Below are 14,917 nucleotides of genomic sequence, written 5' to 3' on the forward strand. Positions count from 1 at the left end.
ATATACACACACATATAAGCAGCAACCATGACAGCATCCAAACCTGCTTTGGGGAACTGACTGACTGACTGCTGCGGCAAAAGTAAAATGTTGATACCGACACTTAAAAGATGTTAATTATTCTCACCGTACAGAGGTGACAAGTATTTGATGTTATAATGGGCAAATATATTTAGGGAGACCAAAGTGATATTTTGATGTACATATACATTGGGAAGTAAGAGGTGACTAATTAATACAGCCACGGCTTCATCTCGCTACCCTTTTCTTTTTATTACTGTTTGAGAATTTCATATATGCACACAGTGTGCTTTGATAAAATCCACTCGCTTTCCTTCCAATTTCTTCTCTATCTCCCTCACCGCTTTTCCCTCCCAGCTTCCTATGCTCAATTTTTAAACCCTCTGAGTACATCTAATGCTTCCTGTTTGTGCAAGGGTGTAGAATCAAGCACAGGTAGTCTCTCAGGAAACACATCCTTGGAGAGAACCGGTTGTCCCTCCCCCAGCAGCCATCAATTGCCAGTAGCATTTCACCAATGGGTGGGACTTCATGAACACTTCCCCACCTCTGCTGGGATTTTGCCTGACTCGATGTGGTGCAGGTCTTTCACACACGGTCACAGCCACTGTGAGTTTAATGTGTGTAGTGACCCTGTCATGTCTAGAAAAAAAATGTTTCTTTGAAGTCATCTGCTGCCTCTGGCTCTTACAACTTTTCTTCCCCTTTTCTGGGATAATCCCTGAACTTCAGTGTGCATGAGCGCACACATACACGTGTGTGTGTGTGTGTGTGTGTGTGTGTGTGTGTGTGTGTGTGTATGGGTGATACAGATATCCCATTTAGCCCTTAGCCCAGCATAGTCTCCTATTCTCAGCATGCTGACCAGTTGTGGGTCTCTGTATTAATCTCCATTTTTGCAAACTGATGCTTTTCTGACAAGGGTCGAGATATGCGCTAACATATGGGTATACTGATAAGAACTTACATGACAGTTTATTAATATGTCATTTAGCAGAATAATAGTGCGTAGGTTCTTCCTGAGGGCCTATGACTTAGTCAAGTAAGGGGTTTTGAGTCCACTTCATGGCTAACTAACATACCTATAGTTTCACATAATGTTTCCCCTTTCTTCACTGTGCTCAGAACCCCTGAGACCCTTTTAGCAAATGTTCTGCATTTAGTTCAGAGTTGACAACTAAGCTCATGTCACCTAGTAGGTCGTTAGAACCTGCTCATCTGCATAACTGAACCTTTGTAACCTTTGGTCAACATCTTCCCATCTCCACCTCTCTTTGTCTTGAGATACCACCCAGCTACTCTCTGTCTTCTTCTCTAAGTTTGACTCTCTTGGATTCCATGTACAATGGACACCACACATAATTTCTCTTCTGGGCTCGGTTTGTTCCACTTAATGTCTCCCTTTGGATTTGTTGTAAAAGACAGGATATTTTCCTTATTTCATATAGCATAATATTCGTGTGTGTGTGTGTGTGTGTGTGTGTGTGTGTGTGTACACTGATAGCCATCTAGGCTATTTCCATGACTGGACTATTCTAAATAATGCTGTAGAGAGTATGAGATAGCAGTCCATTTTGAGATGCCAACTTAATTTTCTTTTCCTATAAAAATAAAATTCAGACCCCTGGATCATAGGTAGTTCTATTTCTACTTTTTGAGGAAATTCATATTGATATCCATAATGTCTGTAATATTTACATACCCACAAACAGCATGAAATTGTCCACTTCTCTGCATGACTTCACCAAATTTACATGCTGAATTTTTGACAACAGTCATCCTAACAAGCATGAGGAGATATCCACTGTGGCTTTGCCTTACAGTTCTTTAATGATTAGTGCTGTTGACAACATTTGCATGTACCTATATCCAGGTCAATGCATTCTTTGGGAAACATCTATTTGAATTTTTCCCTATTTGTTTATTTGTTTGCTTGTTATTTATTTGTTAAATAAGTTTCAGCTACATAGTCCTGGCTGTGCTGCCACTTGCTTTATAGACCAGGCTGACCTCGAACTCTCAGAGATCTGCCTGCTTCTGACTCTCTAGCCCTGGGACTAGACACTGCCACGGACAACATTGTCAATCTTTCAATAATGTCTTTTGCTCTTAAGTTGTATGTCACTAATATCCTTATATATTTTGGACATCAACCTCTGTCTTGTCCATTTTTCCACCATAAAGTACTCTCGAGTCGGTAGTTTATAAGGAAGCAAAACCCAGAGCTTGGGAGATAGCTTGAGCAGTAAAGCACATGTTTTAGGAGAGTGAGATCCCAAGTTTAATACCTAGAACCCAAGCAAAGAAAAAGACAGGTATGGTGGCACTCACAGTTGCAGTCCTAGTGCTGGAAAGGTGAGGATAAGCAGATCCACAGGGATCACTGGCCAACCAGTTTAATCGACTTAGCAAGCTTGAGACCCCTGGAAACCCTCTAAAAAAAGAAGGGGACCAGCTTCTGAGGAAAGATACTTGAGATGGTCCTTTGTCCTTCATACTCACACGCACATATGTGCACATAGGTACATATATACCTGCTCATGGAAGAACACACTCTCTCCTTCTCCCTCTCCCCTTCTTTCCACCTCAGGTCTGCTTTCCCCTTAGAGTCTCCAGGCAAGTCGTGAGCCAGGCTGGACAGGAGGGGGGAAGCTTAGCTGGGCAGGTGAATTAGACAGGATCTTGGTTGGCATGTGTGTGGAAGAAACAGCCCTCTTAGAGAGTTTTCATGAGGCAGCTCTCTTTATTGGGGGCGAGAAATAGGGATATATAAACCTTGGGGAGTGGGTAAGGGTGTTTTGGGGTGAGCATACATCATTGGCCCGAGGTGCTGGGCATGCTTCATTTGCGTGTGAATGAAGAGGAATTCCAGGTGCTTACTAGACAGGTCCTTACAGAGAGAGAAATTTAACCTGTAAAGCTGGCTACCCACCTACGTGGTACCTGTCACCTCGCTGGTGACAGAGCTGAGGGTTGCGAGGCTACATGCGCCAGGACATGCAGGCCCAGAGCAGAGATGAAACAGTCCTGCTCCAGCAGGTCTCGGGATGAGATTTTTCAGGATTTGAGCATGTCTTGAACTTCTTCTTGCTCTGGACCAGCTCCCCTGGCCACAAGCCTTTTTGACTCCCCCCACCCTCACCCTGAACTCACATACACAGAGAAATTCATGTCTCACAGCTCAGAAAACTGGGAAATCCAATTCCACATGCGAGCATCTAGCGAGGGTGTCTTGCTGTATTCTCACACGGTAGAAGATGGGAGGACAAAAGGATAAACGTAGTGGCCTCACTGGGTAGAAGAGTGCCAACTAGCCAAATGCTGCTGTTTCAGCCAAGCAGGAGCCGTCATGGCCTAATCATGACCCTCTAAGGACCAACCTTTCACTGTCTCTTCAACAAAGTAAGAATTTAGGAGGAGACATGCAAGCTACAGCAATCCCCTAGGTGGCACAGCTTGCAAACACTGCTCCCCCCCCCCCCCCGTTCAGGTTCTTTCCACTCTGTTTTCTTTGCTGAACAAAAGCCTCTATGTTCAGATGAAATCCTGTTTGTCTGCCTTTGCTTTTGTTGTCTATGATTTTTAAATCCCATCCTGAAATTTGACCAGACCAATGCCAGGATGTCTTTCTTTTGTTTTCTTTTAGGAGTTCTCTTTTCAGATTTTATGTTTCTGTATCTAGTCAAATGCTAGCTGATTGTTGCACATGGTGTGAGATAAGAAATTCAAGTTCATTTTTCCACACGTGGGTTCTCCACACACCCTTTTCTTGAAACTTTTAATGTTACTGATTAAAGAGCAGTATAAGAATCAGTTTTTGAAACCCATTTATTTTATTTCAATTTCACTGTCTTTATTCATTTCAAGTCTATTTTACTTTATGTATTAAGTGGCACATGCTAAAATACAGAGTATGTCTCTAATTATCTAAGATTCTCATTGTCTCTGAAGTTGCCCAGAGGTGTCTGCAACAGATGCAGCAAAGAACAATGGCCAACCTGGGAAATGAACGTGTGCCCTTTCTCTCTCTTTTTAATTTCTATGTTGTCTTATTTACTTACAATAAAAAATGAGGTCCTAATGTTATTGAACTTAGGGTCACAATCTGCACCTCAAGAAGCCAAGTTTAGCCTCCAGTCCTTGGGAAGCCAAGTAAAACAGCCAATTTAATACAAAACAGAAAAGGAGGTTTATTTAGTGTGGATGTTGGTATAATGTTCTTTTGGAATGTATACAATTTACCCTTGTTCATTCTAATGCTGATTTCTCTACCCCACTCTGGTTTCAATCCGGACATTGCATCGTAATGCTTATCCTAAGCATCACCTATCTTAAGTATGTGTAAACATGCCACCATGTGTTCTCTGTATTGCTAATGAAACAACCAGCCACAGTGCTGAGCAATGGAGAGAATAGGGTGGGACATCCTGGTCCAGAGGGGAGGAGAAGGAAGTGAGTGGGAGGAGAAGAGAGATGGGAAAGGAGGGTCTTTGAACTATGAGGAGAGATGAACTGGACCTAAGATATGACTAAAAGCAAGTATAATGGGTGAAATCTGAATGGTAGGAAACAATGAGGGCTTACAGGTTTAGGATGGAATAACAATTGCCCAACATTTTACTCTAGGTTAATTAAATAAATCCCAGTCTCTGTGTGGTGATTTGGGTATACAGCTAGTTTAGGAATAACTGCTGTTTAAGTAAAAGGCAAATCAACAATAAATATTGATAACCCACAACGAATGGCACCCAACTAATCTAATTATCCACACCCTTTAAATCACACTTTACTGTAATTTGGTGGTGGGGGGGAATAAGCTCCCAGTGATGCAACCCAAACTTAAAACCTAAAAACTCCCAGGTCAATTACTGTCTCTTTATGAGAGACTCTTAAACAGGCCCAGGAACAAAAGACAGCCTACTGTGGGCAGACTTGAGACTTAACACAACAAAACTGACTGCCTCTATAGTCTAACAAGAGTGGTACACAAGCATGGCTTCCTTAAACTGTGGCTGGCTCAGCTCAGTCTAAGCAACAACAGCAGCCATGGCTGGAAAGAAAGGAACTGGAGGCGGGCAGACCTCTAGACAGAGCTTGGCCTAAAACTGCTTCTAAAATAAAAATGCCATGGCAGAGGGTGTTTTAATCCCTTTTGGCTTTGATTTGGTTGTCATAGTCATGGAGCTGGTTGCAATATGTTTAATGATGATGGCTCTTCTTCTCCAAGGAAGTTTAAGGAGAAAATGGGGGAAAAGCCAAGGAATGGAATACTAAGTTACAGATAATAGAAAGGCCAATCTTCCTAATAAAAATCAGATTAATAATGGCTAAAATTCAAAGTTCTCTGGCTGCAAGATACTTGTCAGTTCTTTCTGGTAAAGATATACCAATTCACTGTTACAACAACTAAATTCCAAAACATTTGCTTGTTACAGGTTAAATTTGCACAAGTGACACAAAACTTAAAATTTTCTTGTCTCTTTGCTTGATTTTCATTTAAAGGCTTTGAGTTACAATGATATGGATTTGAGAAAAAAATATTTAAACAAGTTGGTGCAGGCACATGCTTTTAATCGCAAAACAAAGTATACAGGCAGATCTCTGAGTTCTGGATCAGCCTAAGTTCCATAATAAAAGTCAGGATGGCATCTCCTGCTGTTTAGCCACTTGCAGAGATAGTCTAAGATTCAAAATGACAAAATTTTCCTTAAGGTTACTATGTAAGTTCTTTTTTCTTAATAATAGATATTATGTTCCTACTGATCTAAAGGTTGGATTCACATCAATTTTAGGTTTATGTAAGGAGAGATGATGTCACAGTGCTCTGAAAGGGCCAGCCAATCTCAAAAACTGGTACTTCTACAGAACTGATACAAAAGGGCATTTTCATTTTAGAAATAACGATTTGTTGGACAATGTAAGGACTCAAAATTGGGGTGGGAGACAAGCATGCAAACTGCATGCCTCCCACATCAAAACACTTTAAAATGCTGACTAGATAAAGGTGTCACACTACTTTGGAAGCTGGCTTATCCTTTCAAATGTGAGACAGGGAGGGAGACAAATGTCGATCATGCCTGATGCAAAAAAGACACAGGAGGCTTACAGGTGGCAAAGTACATGCCTACCTATTTAAGTCCTAGAAACTCAAATATTACAATTCATATGTTTAAAAGAATGAATCAACCATCCCATATTGAAAAAGAAGCAAGCCAAAGAATAGCCACAACCAATGTAAAAATTCAGGTAAAAGATGCCTAGTGTATGCTTTAATGCTAAAGGAAAAAAGGAGTTTATATAAAGTTTGGCTGTAGAGGTATAACTGCCCATTCTGTATAAAAAAAGGGATAAGACAAAAATAGCCACAACATATATAAAAACCTAGACCTAAACGTCTAAACAGGTACAAGATGCCTAGGGTATGCTTAAACTTTAAATTAAAAAGAAATTTATATAACGTTTACTTAAAACATGCCTTTTCTCTTGCTCAAGGCAAACAGCTTGTCTCTAATGGGAGGCCTTCTGTAGGAGATAGGTAGCAGCTTGGCCTAATACAACAGGCACCCAATACCCCCCAAAAGATATTTTTATCTATATAAACTTGTTTTGATTTCAGCATGATAATGATTGTATGTTCAATAATAATGGTAACTTATATATTGCTGATCCCTTTACATGGAAACAACTCTGAAACATAAAAAATGTCTCTAGCCAGAACTCCAACAATACATGGCCAATAAATCCTTAGCTATAATATACTCAAAATTTGTTATGCCATTCTTTTAATTGACATAGATAAAATTGATTTACAGTTTATTTATATCCTGAACATCTCATACATTTATAATTTTAGAAATGTATAATACTTGTGAGAAATTATGTATTTGCAGAACAAAAGGACTGAACTCTGGAGATGCTGGCTCAAAACTGACAGAAATCCTCCTTCCAGCAGGCTGAGACACTGACTTATCCATTCCAGCATCTTGCATATTCCAGCATTGCTTGTTCCTGCCTCAACTGCTTCAATTGCTGTTTCTCATCAAAGCCTGCTCGCAAGAGAACTTTGAAGAAAGCTACTAACCTCAATTGGTCCAGCATTTTAGACTGTTCCAAACAGGACTTCTATTAAGCCTGAAATTTCTCAACCTTCAAAGACTGGACCACAAATGTTAATGCTTGCTTAATTAATAATTTTCCCCAATTTCCTTTGTACCCCTAACAGGATTTCTGCATGTCCAAAATGTCAGCTAGAAGAAATTCATGAGAACAGCATCCAGTTTCCTTTAAGGGGGGTTGGGTGGGTTTTTGGTTGTTTTCTGTGGCTATGAATGTTTATTGTCATTGGAAGGTGGTTATAAATTATTAATGGTCTTATTCAGAGAAAAAAACAAGGTTAGACTCTGGGATTTCTCTCTTTTCTTTTGTCTTTTCTCTATCTTTCTTAGATAAGGAGAAAGGGGGTTGAATAGAAAGAAAGGGGAATACAGGGATATCTTATAGGAATAATAAAAATAAAAGGTAGATTATTGAATCTGCTCAACCTAAGGTTTTATTTGTTATTCTCAAATAAGGTTACTTTTAACTCTAATATAGGATTTTTGTGTATTGTTGCAAAAATAAATGTTTTTAATATATTGATAAATTTTAGTATATTGATACAAATTCAAGATTACTTCCAATACTTTTAAACTGCTATTACAAACTGTTTAGGGTATTAGGTAATTGTTAGTTAACCAACTCATAGCCGTGTCAGGCACTAGTCTATCACAGGAATATGCATCCTAGGTTTACCAGATAGATATGATTTTGAAGACAGATTGATTACATAAAGATAGGTAAGTCTTCAAAAACTTCAGAGACCTACAGAATATGACATTTAAAACTGTCTTTATTAATTCTTTGATAATGAGACAGGTCATCTCTTGGCAGTACCCCACCTACCTCAAAGAAGATGATGAGTATTGAAGAACCTCCAAATGGAGACGGCTTCAAATGCGGCAAATGAGCCAATTGAACAAAAAGAAAATGCCCTCATTTCACGACAGACAGGATTCTGCCAAAAATGGGCAAGCTTAAATGCAGGACAAGTCGACTGCTGAGCTCTGCTAAGACAGGGTAAGCAAGTACTAAATAGTTCCTGCTTCATATATATGTCTGTCAAATATACTGAGCCAGAAGACTGAAGGTGATGCTCCAATGTTATAGAGAATCATGGGTGACTGTTCAGGCAGCAAACTGTCTCTGTCAATTTTTATTTTTTGGAATCTGCTAACATGCACTTTCTATTTATTCCAGTAAGTAATTTTATTCCTTCTCAAGTCTCTGGCGGGGTTGAAGATCAAATAGTTATAGTTCCACAATTAAGCTTAAGTTGTTTAGAATTTAAAAAAAAAATGTTTTCTTATAGGTAATACCAATAAGGATAAAAATTAATTTAGGCATAGAACTATAAACCTGTCAAGATAGGATAAATAATCAAATACTTTCTCCTTAGTTGCCAAATGCATGTGAACTGGACATGGCACATGTAAATTTTACCTAATAGTTTTCATAACTTTTATAATTATTATTATATTGAAAGAAAAGGAGCCTTTTATTAGACTTAAAGGGGGAAATGTTGGTCTAATGGTCTTGTGGAATGTATGCAATTTACCCTTGTTCATTCAAATGCTGGCTTCTCTTCCCCACTATCTGGTTTCTATCAGGACATTGCATTGTGATGCTTGTTCTAAGCATCACCTGTATCAATTTTGTGTAAACATGCCACCATTTGTTCTTTGTATTGTCAATTAAATGACCAGCCAATGTTGTACAACAGAGAAAATAAGGTGGGACATCCTGGTCTGGAAGAGAAGAGAGCTGGGAGAGGAGGGTCTTCGAACCATGAGGAGAGATGAACCAGACCTAAATATGACTAAAAGCAAGTATAATGGGTGAAATATGAATGGTAGAAAACTATGCAGGCTTGGAGGTTTAGGATGGAATAACGATTGCCCAGTGTTGTGTTCTAGGTTAAGTAAATCCCAGTCTCTGTGTGGTGATTTGGGTATACAGCTGGATTAGGAATAACTGCTGCTTAATTAAAAGATTAATCAATAATAAATATTAATAACCCATAACATGTAGTCATGTTGGAAAGATGGACAAAGAGATGCCATGTGCTCCTCAAGTCTGTTCTCCAGATCCAAGACAGACTGAAGCTGAAAGAGCAGAGCCAGGACATGAAGGCTTCAGCAGTCTTGGTCAAGGCAGGGTCCACCTGCCATTGTCTCATCATTGCCAGGGCTTTAGTCAATCTAAGATGGTGTGACAAGATATTAGAACATTTCTCCACCTGGCTGACATATTTTCCTTTCCCCAGAATTAGATTTCTAAGGGTAATTCTCATTTGTTTGATGTCCATTATTTCAGAAGTCTGATTGATTAAAAGGCATGTGTCTCTTTAGAATGCCTTTATTTCTGTCATTTACAATAATTTAAAACCATCTCATGTACTCACCAACTCAACTTATACTATGTGTATAACTGAAATGACTTTTGTTTTCCCCTCATCACCTCTCTGAATAACTGACTGCCGGGATGCTAAGCTGTTACATTTTTAATCGATTATATTTGCAACTAAGTAAGATGTTTTTCAGGACACTATTTCATTTTGTGTGTGTTCATATCTCCATCTTTATGGCCCAGAGCTGGGCCAAGAACATAGTATGTTCTCAAAAAACAATTTTTGGGTGAGGAAACTTGAGTTCTTCTGATAAGACAGATTATGGTATCAGGAAGTGTTTGTGAGAGGTACAAGCATGTCTTCCAGAAAGAGTTCAAAGCTGGTCACTTCCCCCAACACCCCGAGGGAAGGTCTAAAAGGCACATGCTATTCATCTGACCTCAGAGACTTGTTATATAACTGCATTTTAGTTGTTCCCCAGTCCCAGTGTAGCTGACCAGGATGAAATGGGTGTGGACCACTTCAGTGCCATTTCAAAGGAGTATGGGAAAACAATGAGTCATACTGTGGTGATGCAGGAGAACAACAACCCACATCCAGGGTCTGAAATGCTGAGGAGCCCAGGCTTCAAAGGGAACACCAGAGTCTTCCTGTGCCCCATATCAGGGTGGAGCCATCCATGGCAACAGGTAGGCCAGGACCAACAGCCTGGCTCTGACCCTGGTGGTTCCTGCTTTTGTTTCCATTCACACATTAAGCTTTTCTGGCCATACAGTCAGCTTTCCTTTAATCCCCAGGCTTGTGGAATAAGATCAACCTCCCATGTTCCCATCCCCTGGAATTATTTTTGCTTCTCCATTCCTGTAGTAATTTAAACAGAAGAAAATGTGACAGTTTGGAGTTTTCAGTCCAGGTTAGACAAACTTAGATTTGAGGCTTCTTTCAATATACAGGCTTATGCAAAGAATGTGGGATCGCTAAGACCTATGCATTGGTAATACTACCCACTAGAGTATTGTCATAAGAAATGAAATAATCGATGTGAGCGCTGAAAATAGCAACTAGCAGACAGAAAGCACACAGAGTTCGTTAGTCCAGCTGATAGGTTATAGCATTGCTTATTTATGTTTTTTTCCTCTCTTAAACTTACACAAGAAAGAGGTAGTGCCTTAGTCATTTCTGTAATTTAGTTTGCCTAGCAACATGACCCTGTATGTATATACATGTGTATATAAGTAATACACATATAATGTAGAATGAAGGGATGGGAAAATGGTTCAGTTGGTAAGCTGCTTGTAGAGCAGGCATGAAGGCCCAAGTCTGATTAAAACCCAGAAACCCACATAACGACTTGGGTGAGGGGGCTTGCACTAGGATGCCTGTGCTGGGAAACCCGAGACAGGCAAAACCTAGAGCTGGCCTTGCCAAATTAGCAAGCTTGCGGTTCAGTCCGAAGCCTTTGCTCAAAAAGTAAGATGGTGAGTGATACTGTAGCCTGGCTTCCACATGCCCAGACATGCCCTTTGTGTGTTCTTACACAAAGAAAATTAATGTAGAATGAGATAAATGGCTACTTCAAGTTATACTTTGCTTTCAAATATAAATAACATTATTGAAATAGTTATACACATTACTGTTAAAACACTGAAGTTTTTGAGATTTTGTCTCATTATATGAAAACTTTTCTAAGTTTACTGATTCTTGGCCAAGTAATCTTGCCACTTTCAAGGTAAGATCAGTCCCCAGGAAAAGAGACTTACTACTTATCAACTAGGAAATGCATATTCTCTGGACCAGCTTTGGGTTAAACCAATGGGAGAAGTTCAAGTACTTTGGAATAACTGCTAGATTGGGAGGTGGTGGACTGCTGTAGGTCTAACCTCCTAAGACTCTTCATTTGGTGATGTTCAACTTCTCCATAAGGCCAGGCTTTTCATAGTAGGAAGTTTAGGTGAGAAGATTGATGCGAACACCAAACTCAAAAGGCAAGAACTAGTTTTGAGGAGGAAAATGCAACCTTGGGCAGTTTGCAGTTCTGGTTATACATCTCTAAGTGGATGTGTCTAGGAGTTACAGTAACAATGCCATGGGGATAAATGGGAAGGCAGGAAACACCCACTGAGAAGGCTGTGATATTGGCAGGCTCTTTGAGTTTACTCTTTCTTGCTCTCTTTTCATCTGGAGCAGCCATTTTATCCCATGTGCCTGGAAAGGAGACTCACATAGCATATAATGGTGCTTTTCTCGATTCCATGGATAAAGCAGAGGTATTGGGAATGCCTTAGCCAGGCGAGTACCTATAGACCTCTGACTCCACGTGTAAGGGAATTCCCTTCAAGGCCTCACTAGAGTTGTTTGGCACTCTCTTTCGTGGCCCTTTAAGTAGAAGTCCTCTCCTGGAGGCATGGCCGCTAATCTTTGTGAACTGACTAAACACATATGTAAAGCTGTAGATGGCACTGGAGAGTTGAAAACTGAACAGTTCAATCTGTGACTTGTATGCTAACTGACCTAGCTTGGTTTCTATTGCTACGATAAAGCACCATGACCAAAAGCAACTTTGGGAGGAAATGGTTTATCTCAGCTTTGCATTTCCACAGCACAGTCCTTCACTTTGCTTCTCATGGTCTACTCAGCCTGCTTTCTTATACATTTCAGAACTGCCTGCCCCGGGGTAACACTGCTCCCGGTGGGCTTGGCCGGCCACATCCATTTTTCCCACAAGGCAATCTTATGTAGGTATTTTTCTTTTTTCCAATTAAGATCCCTTCTTCCCAGATATGCTGAGATTTGGGACAGGTTGAAACAAACCAGCCCTCTAACTAAAAACTAATGAAGCAGACAAACAAACAATCAAACAAAGCTGGAAACTGGTACAGACTACATAACATACTTGAAAAGTCGATGTAAGAACAGGAAGGTGTAAATTACTGGTGGAAATGTAGCAAAATTTAGGAAAATTTAGGAAAGTGGAGAGCTATTATGGAAAGAAGGAAATTGGAGTAAGAGAAATGGACCTTGCTAGAGAGAGCATCAGGAACATCTAAGAAGAAACCTGGAGTTACTTGGGACAGGTGCAGATAAGCCCATCTTCCTGCACCCTGAGCGGCAAGGCTCAAAGAACACAAGGAGAGTCAGGCTACTTGTCAGTGAATGGGCTATTTGAGAGATTAAGCCTAATTACTCTTTTTAATTATGTCATGGTAACACCATCAAGTATTAAGTGACTATTATGTGCTGGGCATTGCATTTGTTTAAACTTAGAATAATTTTTTAAAGGTAGGCATGATTATCACTAATATTATAGAAGAAGAGCATTTTCGACTTGAGCAATTGGCTCAACTGCCCAGTGAGTGACTGGTAGGCTTGGCAGTGTGTAATTCCACTGCTTTCAGGTGTAGTTTTGGGGAGGGAGGGTGGGATAGGAACATTTCTGGAAACATAATGGAAGCATAAAGTTCTCTCCTCTGATAAGAAACATCTAAGATGCACACAACCACATCTTGCAACAATTGAAGGCGGTTTTTCTGAAACCCAACCACAGAGCCCTGTGGATGTGTTGACACCAAATTAAGAGCAACGAACCAATTCCTGAGCAGAATGAGCATTCAGTGTGTGCCGGCTTCCAGCTTGTCACACTGAGACGCTGCTCGGGAGACACCATGGTCTTGGCGCCAGCACCAGTTTCCTGGCTGCTAAGGAAACCAGTTATTTACTTCTGTTGTCTGTCCTGACTTGCTCATTATAGTTGCTTTCAAGATGTCATTTGGCTGTTTTAAAACCACTCTCAAACGATTTGTTTATTGAAGAAATCCAAAAAATGTGTCATAAGGTCAGGAAGAGTCCCAAATGGCATCGTGGAGGGGAACATGTCTGAGGTTCTGTTGGGATGAACAACTGAGGACAAGTGTGACAGCATGCTGCCTCTGGCTATCAGTGATGGCCATTCATATTTCACATACAAAGTGAAGCTTCTTTACATGTTGTCTACAAAGTTGACTTTCATTATAAGTTGCCTCTGAGAAATTGTTGCTTTAAGTTTTCCTTTGTTTCTCTCGTACTGTATAGTTTAGGTTGGCCTCAGCATCCTGAGGGCTCTGATTGTCATATTTGGAAAGCTTTTGATGGCCGGAAATAGAATTTTGTGTCTCAGATAAGGACAATTTTTATTGCCATTTTTAAAAATAAATTTCCTAGGTGATCCTGTAAAGAAATAGTGCATGTTTTGGTTATTGGCTCTTGGCTTGCCCTAATTGCTTCTGAAATGTAATTATCTTCACAATTTTTGAGAAGATATTAAGTGCCTATACATCAAATGACTCTTAAAACTGTTTTTTTTATGATAGTTTTGTAACAACTTTTTAAAAAAATGTTTTAGTTGTAACATATTTTTAAAATAATTTTAGGTTGGAGACATGGCTTAGTAGATAATACACGTGTTTTACAAATGAAGGATCTTGAGTTTGGGTTTCTAGATTCCACATAAAAGCTGGACAAGGTGTGGCAGCCACCGTTAATCAGCCCTCAGGAGGCAGAAACAGAAACCCAAGGCAAGCCTGGTAGCTATAGTACCTAGAATCTGAGTTTTAGTTTGGGCAAGAGACTCTGGCTCAACAAAAAAGTGAAGGGCAATGGAGGACAGCTGACGTCAGCTCTGCCCACTGTCCATGCAAAAACAGGTACATGTGCACCCAGCACAAGTGTGCCTCCGTGCAAATGCACATGCATTCACATACATGGCATGTGAGCGCACACACTCCTCCCCCCACGTTACTTATTTTTGCTTTGGGAATACAATGTTACTTCTTGTATTATTAAAATAGCTCTGGAATTGTCTGAGTTTGCTTTGAATGTTTAGTAATTATTGACTAGAAAGTTCTGGTTTCTGATCCATATCCTCATAATGCTCAAAAAGCCAGGAATCCTGTTCATGGTGCATGAAAATCAATATATGGACATGGAAGCTTAAACTTTCTACATTGCCATCTTGTCTTCTATCCTCCTATGTGATGAAAGATTGTGTTGCTATTTGTCTGTATCAACCTGATGGCATCTCTTCTGGAACAGACTCTAACTAGGGTCAATAGATGAGTATACAGACTGTTCTTTAGAGCAGACAGATATTTAAGGTAATGGTTTGTAGTTTGAATTAAAGAGTTTCTCTCCCCTACCACATGCACTGTCTGAATCATCACAAGGCTCTAGGAGAGAGGAGTTATCGTTTTGTAGAGGAGGGAAACAAATCCCAGAATACTTTCATTCTACACTTTCAAGAACGGCAGAGATGAATTAGAATCCAGCTTCTCTGTGACTCTTGGTTGCTAGGGAAACAGATGAACAGACCAGTGCATCCCTCCATCCTTTTGAATTTTCATCCATGCATAGGGATCTTGTGATAGTTTTTGCAAGGTGCTCTGCATGCTTCCTTAAAGTGGCATTTCTGGTGAAAGA

This window comes from Meriones unguiculatus, chromosome 1, assembly GCF_030254825.1.
Source record: "Meriones unguiculatus strain TT.TT164.6M chromosome 1, Bangor_MerUng_6.1, whole genome shotgun sequence".
Taxonomy (NCBI): Eukaryota; Metazoa; Chordata; class Mammalia; order Rodentia; family Muridae; genus Meriones; species Meriones unguiculatus.